The sequence below is a fragment of the Pseudopipra pipra genome, chromosome 14 (assembly GCF_036250125.1).
Source record: "Pseudopipra pipra isolate bDixPip1 chromosome 14, bDixPip1.hap1, whole genome shotgun sequence".
Lineage (NCBI taxonomy): Eukaryota > Metazoa > Chordata > Aves > Passeriformes > Pipridae > Pseudopipra > Pseudopipra pipra.
Window position 1 is genome coordinate 11362367 of NC_087562.1, and position 23474 is coordinate 11385840.

Genomic DNA, 23474 nt, shown 5'->3' on the forward strand with positions numbered 1-23474 from the left:
CCAAAAATTATCCTTTTCCAAATGTTCTTCCTTATTCTAAGGAGGATCATAAAGGCATTAACCAGGAAGACTTTTGCATGCTACTCAGCAGTATCACATCTGTACCACTTTTTTTAAGGGAGCAAATTTGATAAATAGTTGCTTTATTTCACCAATTTATTCTTATATAGCCTGTAGCTGTTAATGATTGTTTATGTATTTATAAGCAGTTTTTCAGCCTAGAAATACTGGATGGATTCTGCCTAGAAATTCCAAATAGATACTGAAGTTCATAAATAGAAAAAACCTGGACACCTATTTACAACTAGTAAATAAGCTTTAAAGCAGATTTTTTTAAGGCATGTGAATTATTAGTTCTCAATTAGACTGTTGTGAGAATATAGAAAATGGGTGACATGTATCACAGAGAATGTGTATAAGCACAGCTTCTTCAAAGTGTTGACCTAAAATAACATTAAATTGTTGCTACACTTTAAAGTTTGTAGGATATAACACTGTATAGAAGTGTGACTTTAAAATTAGTGTTTGCAAGTGTCTGTGATGTAGGTGAAGGGTTTTAGCAAGCAGCTAGTTTTAAACCTAAAATTACATTAATTTATTTGCTGCAATAAAATTATGTAGATTAGTTATTGTTCAAACTGTTTTGGTACATGAAAGAACGGCTTTTATATTACTAAAAAACCCCCAAAACCCTAGAAAAATGAGCAAAGGTTAGTGCTCCTGTACTCCACTACTGTTAGCAAGACTCAACCAGAAATGCAAGATATGTATAAAGAGTAATTTTGTCTCATTAAATGACAACACTAGTGGTTCCTCTTCATCTCCTTAATTCATTTCTTATAGTTTTTCTTGTCACATCCACTTGTTTTATGGCTTACTAACTTGCAAGTTATGGTCGTAATTTATGGTCAAAATTGAGTGGTAGCAAATCACAGAATATTTTCATTGATTACCCTAAATTGTCTAATCTCCTGTATGTTTTTAGGACTTGATTGGGTGGTATTTACTGATTGCCTTCATCTAATTTAAAAATCAATCAATAGCAACAATGAGAGGTGGTGGATAAATCGAGTCTAATGCAGCATAACTGCAGCAAATATCCATCAAAGGCTCATTCTCAATCAAATTTGTGGGAAGTTTTAATACATAAACCAAAATGTCTAAAAGCCTTACTTTCAGAGCACATCATTTTAAAATTGTGCTCTGCATCTTATTGCTCTTATGCTGTCTATTTAGGGCAGTTTTCCACTGCTAAAATGAACATATTTCACTACAATAAAACTGTAGCAAACAAGAAAAAAAATATCATCAGCTTTGGTTTAAAGGCACTTTGTTCCATCTTCCTCAATATCATCTGTATATAATAATGGAAATTAACATAACATCAGCTTTTCATATAAACTGTGCACATTTTCTCCGAGATAAACATTCTAATAAGTGTCTTGATGGGAAATGTTTTTTTTACATTGAGAAATCAATTCATTAATGTCGTTCCTTACATTATTCTTTTTTAAAAGCATCTTTAGTTCCCCAAGTTTTGGATGGCAAATGTGAAAGAAGCTGTCTGGAACACAGTATTCTAATTTCTTGACACTATCAGGGCAAAGACACCTCATGCAGCAAAAAAGGACAGAGAGTAAATGCAAACTTTCTTTTGTTTTCCAAGGGATACCAGTACAAACATAAAATGCTTTCTTTCTAATTTGTCACAAGCAAAATTTGTTTCTTTTTTAAGTAAACTGGGCCTCCAGTTTACATTAACTCAAGGTAAGTTTTCTCCAGGCATACAAAGGTAGACAGTTACATACACTGAGGTCAGAAGGATGCCGTCATTTACAGCTGGATGAGGAGCTAGTTCAATAGCCTGGAAAAACAGGTTAAAACTGGCCTCTGTTCGTGAAAGAACCTTACCTATACTCAGAAACAGGTGCTTAATGTCAGAATTTGCTCAGTAAATATTCTGTCTAGATAGCTAAGGAGATTCAATTTTTATTTCTTTAAACATCGGACATATGATGTTAGACTTGTTAGGCAACAGGAGCTTCTGTTTTGTGACTCCAGGTGTAATACAAAACCAATGAAGGAGAGAGACTTGGAGGTGTGGGGATTTTCTGCAATTTTGCAGTTATTTGATTTTGAGTCAAGGGTGCTTATTATAGATCAACATTCTTTTTTACTGTATTTAAATTCAAGCATATAAGACAATAAGTATATCCAGAGAACAAACTGTGAAGATAGGACGTAAGAACTAAAAGACATCTATTAAGCAGAACTTTTAAAGAGAAAGCACATATCCTTTTCCTAGATATTAAAAAAGATAAGGGTTGTTGATTAACCAGAACCAAAATGCTGAAGTTGTACACATCAAAGCCTGGGAATTCTTTGCTCTGTGTTAACTTTACAGCTGACCACTCTCTGAGACAAGTGTCACCACCTGTGATTCTTAATTTTTGCACAATCCAGATGAAAAGACAGAGAGAACCTGTATCATCAGGATATCACAGTCATATTTTCTTTCCAGTGCTGAACATGTCTCATATTTGTAAGGATTGTTCTTACTAATGGTATTTTCATTCCCTTCTACAATTTTGATTTTGGCTGAGACTAGGAAAATGGAACAGTGCTGAGATATTAAAGCAGGGACTCTGAAATTTGCTACGCTTTCTAACCAAAAGAAGGAAGGGTAAGGCACTTATAAAGTGCTGTTCTTTCTTCAGAAAATAATGTCCAAACCTTTGAACAGTTCTGAATTCACTCAGATTAAAAAAATCCATTTTTGGTCTGTATCTAAAGAAAGTAAAAGTTTCATGGCTACAATCCACCACCACTACAAACCTAACTGCAGATATGTACCAGATTGGGCAAACAGCACAACGCTGGAAAATAATAATTCTGTTCTAATCAATTGTAAAATATCCTTTGTTGCTAAACACTCGTGAAAAATCTCCAGCCAGCCCAAGCAACAGATCACAGCACACATTACAAATATAAAAGACAACCACCAAAGAGAACCCTACCAGCAGCCCACGCTTTATTAAAATTCTGACATTCTGAGATATCTTCTTGCCAAGGGCCCTCTTACAATGACATCTGTACACTTGTCATTACACTGCAGTTCACATTACTTACATAAACATGCCACAGGGAAACCATGACTGATATAATTTTTATAAGATTGAAAGGTAGCCATTGTGATCATTAAAACAAACCTGAGAGAGCCTTCCTGATGATGGAACAGATTCAGTTACTTCTCCCTTCTTTGTGGGTCATTAGTTAAAAAGGGGAAGGTGGGGGAGGAGGGAGGGAAGGCCATATACTGCAGGTGTTTTATCCTTTGTGAGGAGACTGCACTGAGACAAATGATTCTAGCTGGCATTTTGTACACACCGGAGATTGCTTATCGATCCAGATCAGAATATTCAGGCTGGCCCCGGGGAAAAGGCAGAGTATTTTCTGAGGGAGTTAATAACCTGGCAGCTGAGCTGTCTTGTCCAATTCACTGAACCTAGGGCTCTAATCAGGCCAGAGTTTTTATTTTGAGAAATCTTGCCATATGTGTCTGCTAGCTGCCTTCCACTCTATTGGACCAGTGACAGTGATTGAAATGACAGCCTATAGATAGAGCCTAATCAAATTGTTTATTATCAGCCTAAATCAATATGTATAGATTGTTGAAACATCACTGTCATGCCATGAAAAAGTCATACATGCTGCAGGTGTAATTCTAAAATGCATTTTTCCATCCTAAATTATGCCTGAATTTAACAGAGTAAAAGAAATTAGACATGTATGAGACAGTGAAAAATATACAGGTTTACACACTTCAATAAAATAACATTAAGGATTAATGTTAAAATGCCATGTTGTGCATTGCTTAAATATGTTATCATGCTCCCATACAGAAGAGAGGCAGCAGAGCTGTGGGAAAGGAAAAAGGTGTTGAAAAAAAAAAGTTCCACCTTTTGTATAGAAATGAAAAAGTCTCACAGAGGTCTGTGTAAGCACGTTCTGCAGCACAAATCAAATTCCAACACACCTAAAAAGCAAGTTTTGAGGCATCCAGACTAGAGAGATGAAACATACAGTAATGTGAATGAACTCCTTTGGTACTACACAAATATTCCTTCCAAGAGACTACCAAAGAGCTTGGACCATGAAGTCTAATGATTTGGTAGGAGTTGATTTCATGAAGCCCTATTTCGTGAAGATGCTTGGTTACTTTTTTTGCACAGTATTTTTGCATTATATGGAAAGATTAAAAAGTATTTAATAATATGTCACGAATTAGATTCAACAGGTTTAATTAGCATCTCAAGCAGAAATTATTCAAACACAAAAAAATGAGAAGAAGAAGAGCTATTCCTGAGGGTACAGCACTGGATGGAAATCTCTCAGATTTGGGAGAGGACCAGTAATCTTTCTGGCCCAATGGAGCTCACCTGAGTGTATGGATGTGAAATTCTTCTCTGGTGTAATTGACCTGTAATGGATAATCTCTGGAGCATTTGTGGCCCAACAAGAGTCAACTATGTAGTTCATAACTTTTGAAGTAGGTCTATTGGCAGAATTTTGCACTACAGAATATGTCTCATGGAATAATTTATTGCCTTGCTCCTCAAAAAAAGAAATTTCAAAACTACTTTAAAGTACTCTGGCAAGGCAACAGGCTGTAACCGTAGAGTAAAATATGTTTTTCCCTAAAGAATGCTGTAAAGTAACCTCTGGTTAATTAATCTTTGCCATGCAATACACCCTTGTTTGAATATCATTTATACTGTGTAATTATTGGGTTGAGTCAAACACATAACAACTTTTAGCATTACAACATACGTGTCAATAAAAATAATATTATGTTGTAGGTTGTACTGATTTAGAGAGGTATTTTTTTCCTTGGGTAAATGTACTTTTACTGTGAGCATGGAAAGCTCTCCAAACAGCAATTATCTTTGGCTGAATGAATCTAGGAATTTTCCTATTAAATTCAAAATAAGAATTTTTTTCACTGCCATTTTAAGAAATAAAGGTACTTATTCAGCACAAAATGTTAGCATATAAGTCTCTCTAAGTACATGCTTAAGTCCCTCCTGAGTCAGGAAAGAGGTTAAGCAGATGCATATCCTTAAGTTCTAAATGATTTCTGTGGGACTTTCCCTTGTCTTAAATTTTGAATGTACTTGAAGCATACTAATGGCTAAGCACAGACTATGAATACAGGTGGCTCAGTTTGGCCCTCAGCTGGCACAAAAACAAAATTTAACATTACTTTTAAAGTGTTTTGACTAAAATCCAGCAAAGTACTTAAGCCTACACACAGTGCTGATTTAACTGTCTCAGTTTATAGTTACACTGGTGCAATTTCCTAGCATGGATACAGTTCTGCTAGTATTTGTCTTGGCATAACTTAGCAAGACACTTTTACAGAACTGAATGCCACTGAAAGTCAAGAAGGCTGGGGCAAACCTGCAAGAGAGAAAGCCAAACCTGAGTAAACTGAAAATGCAAAACTGAAAGGCCATAAGAAGTGAAAAATTTGACTATTGAAGTGTTCCTCTTCAAAACCTTCAAGAGATCATTGGTGGCATTTCTCAAAACACTTTTGCCAATGTGTCTATTTGTATGTGAATTCATTTCACAAGTAGTAGCTCCTTCCAGAAGGTGTGGATGAAATGCCTGGACTATACCTCATATAATGTAAGACCCATTGAGCTGAATATGGTCTAATTGGTGGGTTGAAGTATAGAAACCTGTTTTAGGTTCTGTATGGCATGTAGTGAAATCCCTATTACAGTCTTCTGATTCTGCTGAGAATACATTATTTTTTTAATTGTTATTTTCCTTTTTGTTAAAACTTAATGCAGCCAAACGACTCAAGATAAAAGAAAGCACTTTTTCTTTTTTCCTTTCCAAAGGATCTTCGAGGAAGAGTTTGACCACGAAAATAATAATAAAATGATAAAATAATAAAATAAATGATAAAATAATAAAATGATAAAAATGAAGGAAGAATAATGACCTTTTTATGTATTATTTACAATGCACAATAGTGGTCAAAGTGACACCATTATTCAGCTTTCCAATACTTGTGAATTGGTTATGGATATCACATACCAATGGGAAATATACCTAATAACCTAGTTCTACTTTGGGAAAGGACTGTTTCTAAGACCCTCCCGTAAAACTAATAAAATTTTTATTTATGCCCCACTTGGTGCTTCAGATGGTCCATTTCCCTAGACCCATTCATTTTCTTTTTGGTTGTTTCTGTTATGGGCTGATTTGCTTTGGCTTTGCACTAAATAGGATGTAAAACTAAGTGCTCCCGATACAATTTCTATGGGTTTGTTTGTTGCTTTTTGTCCACCTTGCTTTGTACAGACAGCAGATATATTAAGCGAAGATGCACAGCATACTAAATTCTTATCTCATTCCAAGAACATAGTGCTTCCAAATTAAAGTGTTCAAGATGCAAGAAATGGCACTATTAAAGTCACCAGTACAAACCTTAACCTGTCCCCTTCCTCGCAAACATTCCAACTGTTGCCATTTTTCATTAAATGCATCACTATCTATCAGCATATGGACGCACTAAATGACCAAACATTAACCCTAAATACTTGTTCTCTAACTCTATTTGAAACTACAAAAAAGAAAAATCTATTTAGTATTTTCAGTGATTTCTATTACACCTTAAGTAATTACCATAATTTTGTCTACAATATAATACTGCCAAAATTAAGAATAGAAGTTTAGCCTCTAGCAATCCACTATCAGTTTTCATGGATACCATAAAGAATTTAACAGCTTCTCTTTTTGTCACATGAACCACACAGGCAGTGACTCTAAGATTAAGGGGATTTCTCCACTACCAAGAAATTAAGTCCCATGTTGAACTATTCCTGCTTCTTTTCAGTTGCATTAGGATGTTGCTAACTAAATCCAGTAACATCACAGCAAAACCTTACTTGGGCTCAGGCTCAGGCTCAGAAACTTTGCAACCTGAATATCAAAACTAAAATAATTACTATTCAAATAAGAAGGGAAAATATAGCATGATATACCCCCATGCCCCACAAAACCTCTACACACAGTACTGTTTCACTTTGGATGCACAAATAGTTGATGCACTGTACAAAGGCAAACATGGTTTGCCTTCCAAACTGGGCTTCAAACCTCATTACATTTAATAGTTCCGTACCAAAATGCCAAGTACTTCAACAAAAATTCTGGCCAGATTTACAGACTTAAAAAAAAAAACCAAAACAGAAAAACACAGAGAAGTGTAACATTAGAAAGTTCTAAATTCAAACTACACTTCAGCAGCATAAAGGAGGATTAATCAAGAACTATGTTGGTGAACTTCTAGAAGAAAGGAACTCATTCCAACAGTGTCTGTCATGCTGCAAGGCATAGTTGTACCTCCTTGTCTTCATCAACTGGAAAATAATGTGCTGTGCTGTTTGCAGATAGTGCTGGCAACCATTCTTCTGCATATCCTGCATTCCCACTCTGTGTGGAGTTATGTGTAGCAAAGATTACATGTGATCCCCCAGGCAGTCCAGATATACTTGTGGACAGCTAATTCTGTTTAAATACAAGATACAGTGGTAGTGACCATACTGATTTAAGGCAGATGTATAGAAGTGTACAACAGTCCTAAATATCTCTTTTATTTTGTACCAGAGGAGGTGGTTACAAGAAAGAAAGAAAGAAAGAGAGAAAAAGAGAGACTTCTGAAATACTTAGTGAAGCTTACCTTGATGCACACTAAGGAGAAATCCAGGGATTTTGTCTGCACAGAGAAAATTGTCTAAATTGGCTGGAAAAACTCATTGACCCAGTCAGATTGTGTGAAGCTTGTGATCAAATACAGCCCCAGGCTCTCCTGCCTTATGCACTTGTGCATCTTGCTCAGAACACAAAGCTCAATGAAAAAACCCACTAGTTTACTGTGATAAACACTACAATAGAATGGTGTTTGCACAGGCATGTGTGAGTTGCTCTTCTTTATGTGGCTTGGAAACATTACATTCAAGGGGTTTTAGGTGTAAATTTACAGACACCACATGCAAAGAATTTTAAGGTTTCGTTGTTCAATTATTTTAAGTAGAACAATGAGAACATCAATGCAACAACAATACAAATTAATCAAACAACAAAAAGTAAAGCAATTAAAGCTAAGCAGTGAGACTGATGAATTCACAGGTCCTTCTGCAATGCATATTCAAGAGCCTGAGTAATTAGGTGTAACTGTAGAAAGATTGTTAAATGTCCTTTATTGTATATCTGTGAAACCTACTTCACTGAGAAAACAAGTACATTGTTTCTGTGGCTCACTTTGGATAGCTACAAAAAATGAGGAAGGAAAGATGGTTCTGTAATTTAGAATATGGAATGGGAGATGGAAGTCTCTTGAATCTTTGACTTCCTATGTTGCTTCAGGCAGTGACTTAATTTCCCATCTGTAAAAAAGTTTGACAATCCTTCTGTGTGCCTATCTGGACTAGGAGGACATGTATATTAAGAATGATCAAACAGAGCATAGAAATAAATATTAGTATCATTCCAAGGGTACAACTCACCATACCACCAGTGTTCCATATAATCAAAGCTAGCACATACCTCAACCTCTGTCTCTATTATTGTAAATATCTGTGTTTGCAAAAATCCTGCATATGTTTCCTTGCCATTGTTAGGCAGAAACTTGTATTTCTAGTCACTAGAAATTCTCGGATGGTCTCATCTGTGGAAGCCCAACTAAAGCTGCACTCAGTTCTGCAAAGTGCTGAGTATTGTCAGTCCTGATTGGCAGTGAGGGGCTCAGAATTTCTGCAGTACCTCTGAATATAAGATAAAGGTTAAATTTAACCTTGTGAAGTTAGTCCTCCTCCAGACAGTGTTTCAGGTCCTCTGGTTCAGGCCTCCATTCTGAACTGCTTCCACAACCCTTTTCTTTCCTCCTTCTCTGTGTTGACTATAGCTAAGTCAGTATCACTAAGCATAAATTAGTCTTTCTGAATACTTCAAGCTCAATTCCAAAAGTTGACATCAAAATGTATCCTAGCACAACTTCCAAGATGGAGAGGAAACCAACATAACTAATCTAATGAAATTGTATTCCTTAAGTTATGATAGCACGCTTTCTTTTAAATCTAGATTCTGGTTAAGGTTTGGCAGCATATAAATTCTAAATTAGCCAAAATAATTACAAATAAATACATTATTAATCAGAGCATTACTCCCATGACTTAATGAGCCCATAGCAATTCTCAGATCAGTAGTCTGTAACTACAGTATGTATTTGCAACTCTCTGGCAAGATCTAGGTAAAGTACCACATAAGCAATTATTTTAAATAAGTCAGGTTCAACTGTTTACCCTAAGGTAGCATTGCAGTTAGGAATGATCTTCATTGTAAGCCTAAGTCAATCCTGCTTTGGAGCAAACATGCCAAGTGATACAGAGCAGATGCACAGCAGTGGAATATTGTGGCAACATAAAAGTGAGACAATATGGTGAAGATTTTATATAGCTTCATTTTGCAAATCCTTTCAGAGTTCTATGTTTTCTTATCTTAAAGTGACAAAGACAAATCTATAGAGACTGATATATATATAGTAGTTGAACCCTATTGAGCAATTTTTGATGGAATTCTTTGTAATAGACCTAGACAATGACAACAATGACATGAGATTACCTCTAACGCTATTAGCATATAAGGAAAACTGTGTAATAATCTTATCCTGTGAATCCAAATAACATTAAAAAATGAGAAAAAGCCACCTTATCTGCCTTGACAATACTGTAATAAATTATTCATCTGGCATAACAACAGAATGGAGTAAAAGAGTCCAGAACATCAGCTTGAATCAAAACACTGATGAGGCAACCTATTTAAAATAAGCTAATTCTTTATGTCTCTGAAAATATTTAGTGGTCATCTTCCCTCAGGCTTTGTTTCCAGGCAATGACTGCAATTGTTTTCAGATAGAGATGCAGCTCTCTCTGTTCTCACCTTGACCTGATGCTTAAACCTTGGTTTTAAAAATATTTTGCTCAACGAAACACAGTGACCAAAGCTGCTTACTCTATCTAAAGCATTCAGTCTATCAAGGTTTTATAAAGAAAAGTTACATAAGATCCTTACCTTAATGCATGTGGATTTGACTGGAACTTTCTCTCAGACCCTCAAAGGTGTCATTGTGTGGATAGATCAGTATTGAATTTATCCTCTCGTTACTCTGAAACAGCCAGTGAGCCTGTGAAATGGGGAGCATGCCACATAATTAGAAAATTATCCACTGCCAACTTGCTATTATCCTATGCCTTTCCTAAGAGGAACAAAAGGTGTGCCATACTGACAGCACTTCACACAGGTAACAGAAGAAGCTCTCAAGAGTTTTCAGCAGTCTTCAACTTAAATAAAAACACTAGATAGTTTATAATATGGTAGCTAAAGCTAAGGCCTTTAAGGAGCACATAACCTATGTACTTAGTATACAGCACTAAAAGTGAAAGTCATAGTAGAACAGTTGTTTCTTAGGCTGAAGACTTTTCTCTTTAGGCTGAAGCCCAGCTGGATTCGAATCCTGTAAACTAGGGCTTCAATCTTCATGGAAAGTTACATTTCTGTAAAAAGCATATTAACACAAGAAGATATTTACCTCCAGGCTCTCATTGTCAGATTACTCTTTATATTAAATTGTCACAGAAAAGACATTTTTTTACGAAGTCAAAGATCTGAAAGATATTATCAGCAGAAATGACAGTTAGTGACTGATAGGAATCCAGGAAAAAGTCCACAGGATATCACTTGGGAAAAAAAGGCAGCATTATTTTGTAAAAAAATCTTCAATGTAAAAAGAGGAAAAAGGATTCTCCATGTGAAAACTAAACAGTTCAAAGGATCTTTTTCTGCTTAAATATTCAAGTCATTAATATTAAGTATGGCTTCTGTGCCTCTTTGAGGAATTTCAGTCTTATACAGGTGCCAGTTCACCACACTGAGAAAGTCACTCTGATGACTTTGTCTTTCAGATAGCCAAGTCACCAAGGCCCAAACACTCCTGAATGCTCCTCCTGAGGGTGCAGTGCAGCACCCTGAGAATCACTGGAGATAGGACTGAAAGGTGAATCCTTTTCCAGCCCTGGCCATAGTCCTGCATAGCTCGTGAGGCAGTGCCGGCACTGATGCCAGATTTTCTGAAAATAATATCAGAAAGTGAAGGTATTATTTCCATCTCAAAAATGATTCAAGAATTAGACAGTGAAACTCATACTGGTGTCAATAATATTTTGGCTAAAGGTCAGGAAAATGTCTGATGAAAACATTGTAAAAGGAACTGAAAATATATGTCTCCAGGTGAGAAGGAAAAATCCTATTCCTAGTCAAGAACTACTTGTAGAAAACACATCACCAAGTTGTGCCTCCACTAATGCTCTATGAACTGTGACAATCTTGTAGTAGATTCACCCACCTCTTCTCTAGTTGCATCACTAAGGAGGTATCTACAGATGATTGCATATATTGTATCAGAGACTGCCAGCAAATTATTCAGTACACTTCCAACAGGCCTGTAATAACACAGAATCAAAATATGAATGACTCAATAATAATTATTTGCTGTTAGATTCACCTTACCATCCTCTCTTTATTTACAGTTACATGTTTTACCTCAATCAAGTAAACTAAAAACAGTAACCTGCTTTCTACTAGCAGTGTTAACACATTTCAGAAAGTACCCAAACCACATGAATTTTCTAATGTCATGGGAGTTAATGCAGTCTCTAATACAGTGCTTTCCTTTACACACCAGGCTATAATGGCTCAGCTGTAGAGCTTGAATTTGGAGTGAGGAATTTTGCTTTCCAACCCTTTTATTGTCACTGTTGATGCCAAGCTGCTCAGCTTGGCAGGCCACATCCTACATCTGTGGGAACTGCATGTGATGTTCATATTCTGTCCTTCCAGTCTGGAAGCCACCAGGTCACACAGCCTAAGATATTTGCTTCATACCTGGGTGCTGATAATAAAGTTCTGTTCTTGCATTTCTCTCCTGAGATGTGGGTTGATGTATCTACTTACAAAGTACCTGTGGCCCTGGCAAGCTCTCTACTGGAAGTCAAATTTTGCAAATCCCCAAATTTTTTGAACCTTTATCTTTTCTCATGTTTGCTAACCAAATAGGGAGGACTATCATGGAGCACATGTCCCATTTTACAATGAGAAAATTAATTTCACTCTGGTCTCAGAAATGCATAACTACTACAGGGGAGAATAACATCAAAAGTCACTGCAAATTGTATGATCCTGAAAGGGAGATTAGGGAAAAAAAAACCACGACCCAAAGTAGAAAAAAAGAAAGAAAAGAAAAAAATCCTTCCATCTATCATGAACACATTCAAGGGGAACAATAACGCACATTCTTAACCAAAGTTCAGTGCAGATTTACTTTATTGTATATTCCATACACTCATTCACACCGTGTTTCTTAATAATAAACAAGTGAAAAGTAAAAAATGCAACTGCCAAAGGAAGTTTATTTATGTTCAAACTGTACTGGAGAAATTAGTCAAGGGCAATTCATGCATGTGAAAATATGATTTCTAACACTGCCAAGGTCGATAAGACCTTAGGGAGTAAATGCTAACCACATAAATCAAAGATGCCTAGAGGCAGTTTTGAAGATGAGCGGCAAGGCTTTAATAGTTTTTAAAAGCCTGTTAATAATCCAAATGAATAAGCAATGATACAAGAAGAGCAAATATCATGTTTATGAAAGGAACAAACCACTGCTCGATGTATTTCTGTGGATTGAGTTGCCCAAACCCAGAATCATATGATTCTCTGCTACATTTCCAAACTAAGTATCTGATTACTTCTCAGACCTGAAAAATGAATAAAGGTGCACGAGTCTAAATGAATCCGAGCTGCCAAGTTAGTTTGCTTGCAAAATATTTTAAGAAAAAGACAGCTTCAGTGACCAAAGTAATTTTATAAGAATATTTCCTCTTTTGTCAAGATGTCTAAACAGAAATGCATTTTATCTGAAAATGCATACTCGCTAGTTTGTTAGTTGGTTTTTTAACCATTTTCCCCTGGTAGATGAACAAAAAACAAACAACTTTCTTTTCCCTCTAAAATTGAAAACTGACAATTTTTCATTTTAAGCCCAGACACTGAACTAAAGAGTACTTCTGGGACTTCTGACTGGCTGGGTCCAGACACTCCTATGGTTGCCACTGTAATATCTAAATGTCTCTTAAGTTTCAGGTTGCCTTTCCAAAACATTGGGTCAATTAGAGCATACTCATTTCCCACACAGCTCAGATATCTGGGACACACATCTAGTATGATATCTGAAGACCTCTGAAATCAAAGTGATTTTTAAACCAATCTTTTAAAGGAACTCAGTTTTAGCTGTTAAAAATACCTTGAATTACGAACAGGATGAGTTTGTTTCTGAGTCAGATCCTTCAAAACCTTAAACAAAGATGAATTCATAACAGAGCTGGCAATTAGAACTCACTGTGTATTTATTCATTCTATTAATAATTAATAATAGGTTTTTGAATGTTCCTGTATTGTGCCATTATATCACATTTTAGAAAATACAATCCATGATAGCATCCTGGTTTTACTGCTAAAGATATTTAAACCATTCTTTTTATGTTGCTTCTGTGAAGGTAAACTGTTAAGTTGCCACAATCCCTTTCAGGACAAACTTTTCACTGTCTCAAGTTGCTGTTAACAAATTCATGACTATTACAACCTATTCCTTTTCTCTTCTTGGACATTACTTTTTAATAGCTCTGCCATCTTGATACCAGGAAAAAAAAGGTTGACTAGCTATGCAGATTCCTCTGATTAAGGGATAGGGTAATTAATCTGGCATATTCAAAACCTGAGCATGAGCAGGCAGCGAAGTCAGAACAGTGAGAAAATGAGAATGCTGTGGAGAGCAAACGAAAATAGATAGTTATGGACCAGTTGCATACAGAGAGACGTAACCTGAAGACATGCAGCCAATTAAAATTTGTTGGCAAAGGGTACAGGAGGAAAGGAAGGAAGGCAAAGAGAGAAGCCATCAGCCAAACATGAAAAACTGCTGCGTTCTACTTCATGCAGGCAGAACTTGGTTAGATGGTTGTGGAGTGTGCATACCTGAGAAGCAGCAGGACAAATCTCATTGCTAATCTTGATATCAGAGACAGTTGAGTTTCTGCATGAATCCTTCTTGCCTTTTTGGCCTTCCAATATTTCTGTGTTTTCATTCGTTTCCTATATTCCTTGGTCTCGGGGCCATTCTGAAGTCTGAATCAAATTTGGAGAATTTGATTCAAATTTCTGGAGGATGAAAGAATATTTGATCTCACATAAATATACTTTGATCAGCAAGGGTGACAGTGATCAAAAGCTAATTGCCATAGTTCCCTACTTTTTTTTTTTTCCTACATAGATGTGCACTAATTCCTCTTCCTATAAGATAATGCATTGAACTTAATAAAGAGGAGGTTTTCACAGTCCCCTCGCTGTAGAGAGGGTAAGAGTGTTGGGTAAACTGCATGGAAAATATAGGTAGAAAACACAGTAAGAATTCATTACACTTACTACAGTCACTGATTATCCTGGCAAATACCTTGCTGAAGAACTTTTGGAAAGCACAAGGTCACAAGAAATCTTGGGGGTCTTGAGACTACACCTGTACACAGTTGTTCCCACACATAAAATTTCTACCTTCCTCCTTTCCTCGCTGCAGAGAAGGAAAATAGGCTAAAACATGGGTCCTCCTCCTTGAGATGAGTTGGTAAAGATCAAACATTATTTGCATGAGGTTTCCAGTGAATTTCTGCCAGAGGACAAAGGGCTGTACGGGCCAAGAAAAACCAGAAGCTCTACAAGTGTAGGAGGACTGTGTTTGTTGGCTGAGTTTGGGAATAAGTTGAAGTCAGACTAAAGAGCCAACAGCAGCTGTTTCTCAATTTTTATTTTTTTTTTTTTTAATCCCAGCACAGCATGCAAATAATTTGCTATGGACTTGAACTGGAAAAGCCAAGTATATAGTACTGTGGAACTGAAATCCAAAAAATATAATATTTCAGGTTAGGAGACCTGCAGCTAGTAAGCCAAAACCACTGTTTGCATTCAATTTTCTGGCTTGATCACAAGCACTCTTTCTTCCTGATACATTTAACTAAAATGTGCAGGTATTGCTTCACATGCACTTCCTTGGCTTTTTTCAATGCATACAAATATCTGCATAATGTTTTAGCACTACCACCAGATTTTACCACCAGCCAAATCTTTTTTTGTTTGTTTGTTTCTTAGAGTGCAGTGATGATTTCTGCCCCTGGATGTATCTGGAGTTTGCTGAAACATAGTATTCCCAACATATTCTCACAAAACTGATCAGCTGCTCTGAGACAAAAATGCCACTGCTCCCTGCCTGCACACATCATTTTGACAGGTAGAAAGAGTGAAGTTGTACAGACTACAGATGATGTAAAAATAACTTATAAAATATTATCTATTAAGAGGAACAGTATCATACTTACTTGAGCCACTCTGTAGCTGTTGGAGTTGACCATTGTGCTTTCCCTCAAAACCTTTCCTCAATTAATCTCTCATATCTACAGTTTTGATAGGCTTTTCCACAGAGCATGCAAGGAACACACTGCTCTCCACATATCCATTAGAAGTTCATACAGGGCAGCTTCTTTGGAGACATTTTTAATCCAGCATGAATTCCTTAGCATGATCACACTATACCACCTTCCAAATGGTTGGGAAAATCCACATTATCTTGGATGAGTGGTCCTAAATGCAGATCTGATTTTCCAAAGAGACAGGTAGAAAGACAAGTATTTTCAAAGAATATTTATTGTTACGGTAGCTAAGGTGAAGAGTTTCAGAGTTACTTTAGGCCAAATTCAGGACTAACACAAGAAGAAACAACTAGAAAAAGTGCAACAGCCTGTACCTTGTTTTCTTATTTTTTTAAAGACCAAAGTATCATAAAATATTTTATATAAATAGCTAAGAGTAATGAAACCAAAGGGACATGACCAATTAAAATGCACATAATTTTAAGAGAGAAAATGCAGATCAATTAAGATGATGTTTCAACCCTATGGTAATTTATATTAGCTGAGGATCTGTCCCTAAATATTTAAACAGCAGTCTTGACACTTCCTTTCCCCCTCCCAATTAAAGACTTTAAAGGCACTTTGCAGTTCAACACTCCAGAGTAAGAGAAACTCTACTGCATGCTGCTTCTGGGTGATAACACAGCCATCATCTGCACTAAGAACAAAAACATAACAGTGTGGGCTTTCTAAAAGATAGAGTGAAGAATAACTACCTAACTATAATCACAAAGGTAATTTTAGCTAAGTAAAATACAATTACACTAGCCAGAATTTCTCTTGGACATGATTAGTAACAAACGTTCCTTGTCCTGTGAAAATGTGCCAGGAAATTTTAATTGACTGCAAGCATCCAAGGCTGCCATTAAACACATCATCTGAAAGATGAATTTATTTGGCCCACACTTAACTACCATGTAACCTGCTTTATGGTTTACAAGATGGAATGATTTTGTTTTACATGACAGTTATTGGGCCTAATTCTACTCACAGCTACGCCAGTGAAAAATTTGGAACAAGTCCATTAAAGTCAATGGCTGTGTAAAATCAGAGTAAAATTAGACTCAGGCCCATCATGCAATGTAATAATAACTGGTACTAAAAACTAGGCCAGTTTCTGCTTTTCCAATTGGTAGCAAGTGGAACCAAGCACTAGATATCACATTATTCTAAGATAAAAGATACCTAAGACTTGGCCCTTCCTCAGAGACCCAGGCTCACATAGCTTGTCTGACACAACACACTGTGATGAGAGCACTGTAGGGATCTTTATTCCCTGGCACTTTGGGAGGACAACACAATGAAAATGGAGAAGAAAAGTGAGGAATTCAGAAAGGGATTTTTGATTATAATAACACTTACTTGCAAATCACTTCAGAATTACAGATCCTCTTTTTTAATATCAAAAGTTTGAGTCGCTTTCTCTTATATGGTTTGAGCTTATTGTTTCTTGTGAGTTCAAGGTTTGCCACAGCTTGAGATGGGGCAGGACTTTGTTTTCTGTTTCCTGACAAGATTATTATGCTATATAAAATAGTTTTTCTCCCAGTGTGGACTTCTCCTTTTTCACTGTTTCTTCGCCTTTCTGGGGACAGCAGTACAGAAATAGGTTTAATGAATGTGTCTGCTTCTGGGGTGCTCTCAAAAGGAATGTCCTAACTTTCAGTACTTACTTCCATGCAAAGGAACATCCTTTTAGGGTTTCCTGGAATGAAGAATCACATCTTACACCTAAAAATAAAAGATTAGGGTGATTAATGTGACACAGTATAAAATGACAAACATTTTCCACTGCCCACAACCGGTTTCCATGATCTCCAAATACCAAATAGTTAACATGCAATAACTCATACTCTGCTATTCTACCTGATAGAAGCTTTCTTTTTATATCAATCATTAACATTATGTAATTTATTTATTGTGATATTCAAATCAGAAGCCCAAATATATAACAGGACTATAGAAATACTAGTAAGTGAAGTTTACTTTCAGCATCTGGTGAAGATATGCTCTAACAGTGTAAGTTAACAGGTGGGGGATTTTTGCTGTTGTTTTCTTTTACATTGTTGTTCTAAAAATATTAATTTTAATATATACTCAGTTTGGAAGCTTTTGAACAAAATTAGACATACAGTTTATTCACAATCTGTACTCTACAAATTGAGCCCAGCATTAGGTCAATGCACAAGCCACTGTACTTAGCACAGCTCTGGACCAGAGACACTGGGAGAAGAAAGGAATTAGAAAGGAAATAAGATGCTGTATCAAGATAGGCACATTGGGATTTGTTCCCATGCTTAAGAAATTAGCTAGATTATTGTTACTTTCTTGGGAAAGTCACACTGAACAAACACAAGCCAGTGTTTCTCGTCCTTTTTCTTTTGTTGTTGGTGTTGCTCATTGCCTGAGTTTTCAGATTGCAAACTGTTGTTAACCAACAGCTTTACAAGGACCACATGTATATAAAAAACAGTGCTCCCTTCCCAAGTCTACTGACAACCAGCTGATTTGAAAAAGTGTATTTCTATCTATTACAGCACATGTACAGGTTAATAGCATTCAAATGACCCCATTTATGTTAGGACTGGTAAAGTAATATTCTATTATTTCATTGAAAATAAAATGTATTGAGACATTTCATATTGTTTTTCATCTTCCTTCTGTTTCAATATTACTTTAACTGTGATTTGTGCCATCTAACAACTAAAGGTTATCCAAAATAATTGTTGTACATTACATCCGTTGCATTAAAGCTGATCTGTGTTTATAAAACAAGATTTTTTATGAATAAAATACATTAAGAAAATATAACTGTCTCAACAGCAATTCTGTCAGTTAAAAATACAGTGATATAGCTCGAATTTCTACACTTCAGTGCATCTCTTGAGGGAGTGAAATGCTTATTAGATGGTAGCATGTGTTATTCCCCAAATCTTCTTTTATATGCCTGTTTCAAGTGTTTGATTATTGCCTGGCTAATAATAGGTGCTTCATCAGTTAAAGAACAGAAAGAAAAGACCAGAGAAGATAGTGTAAATTGTAGCATGTAATTGTTCACTGACTGCCACTGAAAAGGTTCAGCTGCTACTGTACGACAATCTTGCTCTGATGTCTGCAGCCACTGTTTCATGTAACAGCAATTAAAGCTGTGGGAATTGGGAAAAACTCACCCACAGAGACCAATCCCGCCCCATTAATTTTTAAGTGCACAGAGTACTCCAGAGGACAGAAGAGCCCACCTGGGGCCAGTGAAAACACATCACACCAGTCACTGATTTATTGGCATCAGGAGATGGGTGGTGAAAAGGGTGTGAACTTCCCAGTTCCATAGTCTGACTTGCACAGGTCATTCCCTGTATTTCCTTCTGCTTCTTCACCTTGGTCACCCCAGAAACCTCATGGAGACATATTCTGGTTGCATCCTACATTGAACCTGCCCAGAACTGCATCTGAATTGAATCTGGATGGAGGCAAAGAAACTGGCAGCTAAAACCCCTTCCTGAGGCTCTGCTATGAAGAAGGATTTTGAGAGCATGGCAGTTTTGCAAAATAGAGCAATGAAGGCCTTCTGAGCCAACCACAAATAGAGTGTGTTGCAGAAACAAATGGACTGAAAAAAACCCCAAAAGCTGCCCAGAAAACAGTAAGATATGAAGGAACTGAAGTAAGAAGTTACTCTTGGAGTCTGATGATTTTACTTGTTCAGAGCTGATCTTCATGGGAAAGAAATGGATAACGTGACTTTCTAAATGAAAAATACGTGGCTGATCCCCAAGCCTCCAAAGATTTTAATGAAGTGACTGGAGATGGATCTGTGTAGTACAAATGGGAAGCATTTCAGCTACTCTTCTTCCTCTCTAAGGTCAACAAATACCTCAGAGCTAGACTGGAAGCACCACCAGCACCACTGGTCTCAGTGACAAAGACTACACAGTGATTGTGGAGCAGAAGAAAATGTATGTCTGTACTTTTGTCAGTGCCAGCTCACAGGCTCGCTGTGCTCACACCATCCTGCCCCGTTGCTTTCACCCACTCAGACCACTCACAAATTACTGTGGGCCATTCTGCAATAAGCCAATTTTGTTATCCAACCCTTTAACACTTAGAGAAGCCTTTTTATCCAGCAACAACATAGAAGGGAAGGTGCCAACAGATCCAAATGGGCTCTGGAATGATTTATTCATCCTGGGCTTCTAAGCCTCTTTTCCTCAGCATTAATACTAAGATTAATGTGTCCCATCAGTGCGGTGCCAACAGGAACTTTAATAGAAGCAAGAACAACTAGTTGGCTTGGCTTTCTTTCTACTTAAGGTTAAAACATAATAAAAACAGCAGCCTACAAAGACTTTCGCTTTAATTTCCTTATTACTTTACAAAATGAAAATATTTTAATTAAATTTAATGAAAACACACAGATTGCAGGAATAGACATACATTGCTGCCTAAAGTAATTCATTAGCCAATTTTTAAAAGGATAAATGTAATCTATTTGCATATTTTAAATGTTGCATATGCATCTTAAAACTTTCTAATAACTTTGTGCAGACAGGTGTATTTGTACCAAAGCACAACATATATAATGCTTAGGAAGGATTCATAATGACCATGACTGACATCCATAGAGTACATGACAGACATGATGCAGCTATAAATTAACATAAAAGAATTTGTTAGACATGAAGGAATAATTGTTCATATAAGTATTGTCAAACCTGTGTCCCTTTCAAATCTCTTTATCCACATTTATTGCCAGGGACAATACAAGTGTACCACGATAATGGTCTTAGAAGTGTGGACACTTGCTCTTATTTCACATTTCTCTTAAAGTCTTCAGCTGCCAACAAACCACAACAAGAAGGGTTAGATTTTGCCCAGGATGACTTTGTGCTTAAGAACTCCTTTTCTCTAACTCTTAAGCTGCACAGGTTTTACACCCTAAGTCCTCAAATCTCCAACTTGAAAATTCAAGCCCATCAAAGTATGTCCAGATTAGCTTGAAGAACACCTAATGAATGCTATTTGAAAATATAGCAAATTAAAAAGCAACCAAAACCTCTGTTCCAGGAGTTGCTGAGACAGTTTAGTGACATTCTAACAAACTGCAGCGTAACAAAATCACCTAAATGGACTATGAGTGATACTACAGACTGTGCATTGCATATCTGAATGCATAAAGTGGATCCCTTTGGCATGTAACTGCAGTGCTGCCTAAGCCATTTAACAGTAAGCTTTCAAATTAAATCCTGATCACATTGCTGTACTACAAAATGTAACCATTTCTACCTGAGAGATGTTTCAAGTTCTTTTTCTTAAGGTCACCAACCTTCCTGCCTTCTTTTGTGGAAAAAAGTATGTATGAGTGCTCACATACTTCACTTTTCTTCCCTCCCATCCCCTGGACCAATTGTTCACCCAACTCAGGCACAGAAACTGCAGAATGTCTGGGTGGTGGTGATGGGTGAGTGGAGCAGAAACTCCATTTCCCCCTAAAAGGCAGAGGTCGCTCAACTGAAAGAACAGAAAGGCCTTTTATTCCTATAAAGAAAAGCAGAGGAAAAAGCTCTTCACAGTGAAGATGAAAAATATTTTATTTGAATCCTGGGAAGAACTTGTTCTTCTTACACTAGAGAATAGTCTATTCACAGCACAACTTGAATAGCCTTTAGCTTTTCAATGTCCACAACTGGCAAGAAGATACATTTTTACATTTATTTTTATTTTTATAAATTATTTTATGATCCCAGTATGTAAGCAAGATGAAGACATTACATGTTATTCCATTCAAATGAGGAAGTGTAAATTTTTTAATCATCTTGGACATTTAAATTTTAAACTTCACCTATTTGGCTGTTATTACATTGATAGTATAGTGTAGGCTTTAATTTGTTGCCTCAAATTTTTAATGATTACTTGCATACTCCTATAAAAAGTAGGACTTTCAACTGGCAGAAAAAACCCTGGGAATGTAAATTATACCTATAGGTCTTTTTGTTTTTTCCTTTCATGAAAAATCCTTATAATCATTTTGAAAATTCTCTAGTATTAGTTTCCTAGAAATATAGGAATTGTAACCCTTGAATTGCCAACAATCTGTCTCTACAAATAGCAAATGCTTGCAAAAAATGTTATACGGTGTTGGTTGGTAACATAAATGAAATGTTTTCTGTCTAATGTTTTATTAGATACACTACGTAAATCAGTCAACAATGCAAAAATTGAGAACTGTAAATTGTAACATTGACACTTAGCACAGAGAAGTTTCAAATTGGGTAATTTTATAATTTCTTTAATCAAAGGACACAAACAATATCATGTGACATATTTAACCTAAGCAGAGAGGTGAAGATTTGATTAGGAATACCTACATTTAAAACCAGAGTTCTCAGTTTATTCAGTGTGTAGTGAATACCAGCAAAATGGAAATTCAGAATGCCACAGTCAGAACAAAAATTTCCTGCTTACAAATTGTCAGACTTTTCATTATAAGCTTTACATTTTGTGAAGACTCCTGCTATTAAGCTTTTTACTAATTAATAAATAGTGGCAGACATATACTATTGCTGATACTAATCTGACAATAATAATTCCTTTTAATTAATAAATATGATTTTTTTTCTGTTATAAGAAGTTGAAAAGAGAGGTAGACCCATTGAGCCCAAGTAGAATGATTTAATCTAGTTTCTGCACTGAGCTTAGAAAAAACACATTAGATAAATGGCTTGAGGAATCAACCTACCTCTCAATTTTATTTTAGCAGCTGAAACTCCAACCAGCAGTTTCTTGTTAAATCCTATGCTCATCTGTATTTGAAATAAGGGTAGACCAAAAGTTTGGTCTTTTCAAAGTAAAGGTGGATGGCCTGCCTCTACCTTCCTGCACTGAACTGTTTTCTGTTACAAGTTATTAGGTTTTGTTGGGAGGAAATTAAATGCCATCCACAAGTCCTATTTTATTTCCATACCGTCTTCACTTCTTCATTTTACCACGGCTGTTCTTTTGCTCATTTGCATTTCCCATCTCGTGCTACCTTTGAATAATGACTGAAGACAATTTGTCCCAGTTGAATATCCCAGATTTTGAGAAAGTCTGATTGTGGATCGAAATATGATGAAACAAATCACCACTATAAAGACTTCAAAGTATGTAACAATCCAGGCTGAGATGCCTTACAGGATGAGCCTACTTGATCTTGAGAATTGAGAGCAGAATGTGGTTGGCACCAATAGGATTATTTCATTTTTGGAGAGGAGATCTACCCAGGGTAACAGGGAGCGCTACAATTATATTTTTCTGAACTAGTCAAACCATTTCTAATTAATTATGATGGTTTCAGCTAAAACTTTCCAGATGAGCCGTTCAAGCTGGACTCAATACTGAACAATCATTGTGTTACTGAAATGCTCTGGTATATTCCAAGTCCTAACTTTTGGATTCAATGAGAATACCAAAAAATGAGTAGCATGTGTTATCTCAATCCAGGAGATTTATAAAACTCAGATATCTTGTGATTTTGTTGCATCTTTAGCAGGACAAAAATTCTTTTTCACCCCCTTCACTTTTGCAAAATTCCCCCCTAGTTGCATCTTAAAAATGTCAGACATACTTTACTGTTTCCAAATAAACACATCATTTTTGGCAGAATTAGTAGACAAGAAAGGTAAGGGCACTGTTGTTATAGGAGTTCATATAAAAAGCAAATTTTAATGTTTTAAAATTTAAGACTTTCCTAAAGTTTTAAAATACATCCTCCCTGACTCCATCTGTACTGTTGTCAAAAGCATTATGTAGTGTCCCTTTGGAAAAGTAAATCTGATTAATTAGCATCAGTCTCCA

At 36.3% G+C, this 23474-nt stretch overlaps 1 long non-coding RNA gene across 1 annotated transcript in view; it reads right to left on the reverse strand.

The window, feature by feature from the left end:
* The window catches only part of LOC135422137 (uncharacterized), a 183611-nt gene that overhangs the window by 67279 nt on the left and 92858 nt on the right, over positions 1–23474 (reverse strand). Inside the window, exons 4-8 of the long non-coding RNA XR_010434324.1 lie at positions 17315–17372; positions 17004–17226; positions 15552–15825; positions 14161–14343; positions 10144–10255 (exon numbers count right to left, since the gene is read on the reverse strand). This is a non-coding gene — a long non-coding RNA (uncharacterized LOC135422137). The remainder of the gene's footprint in view (positions 1–10143; positions 10256–14160; positions 14344–15551; positions 15826–17003; positions 17227–17314; positions 17373–23474) is intronic.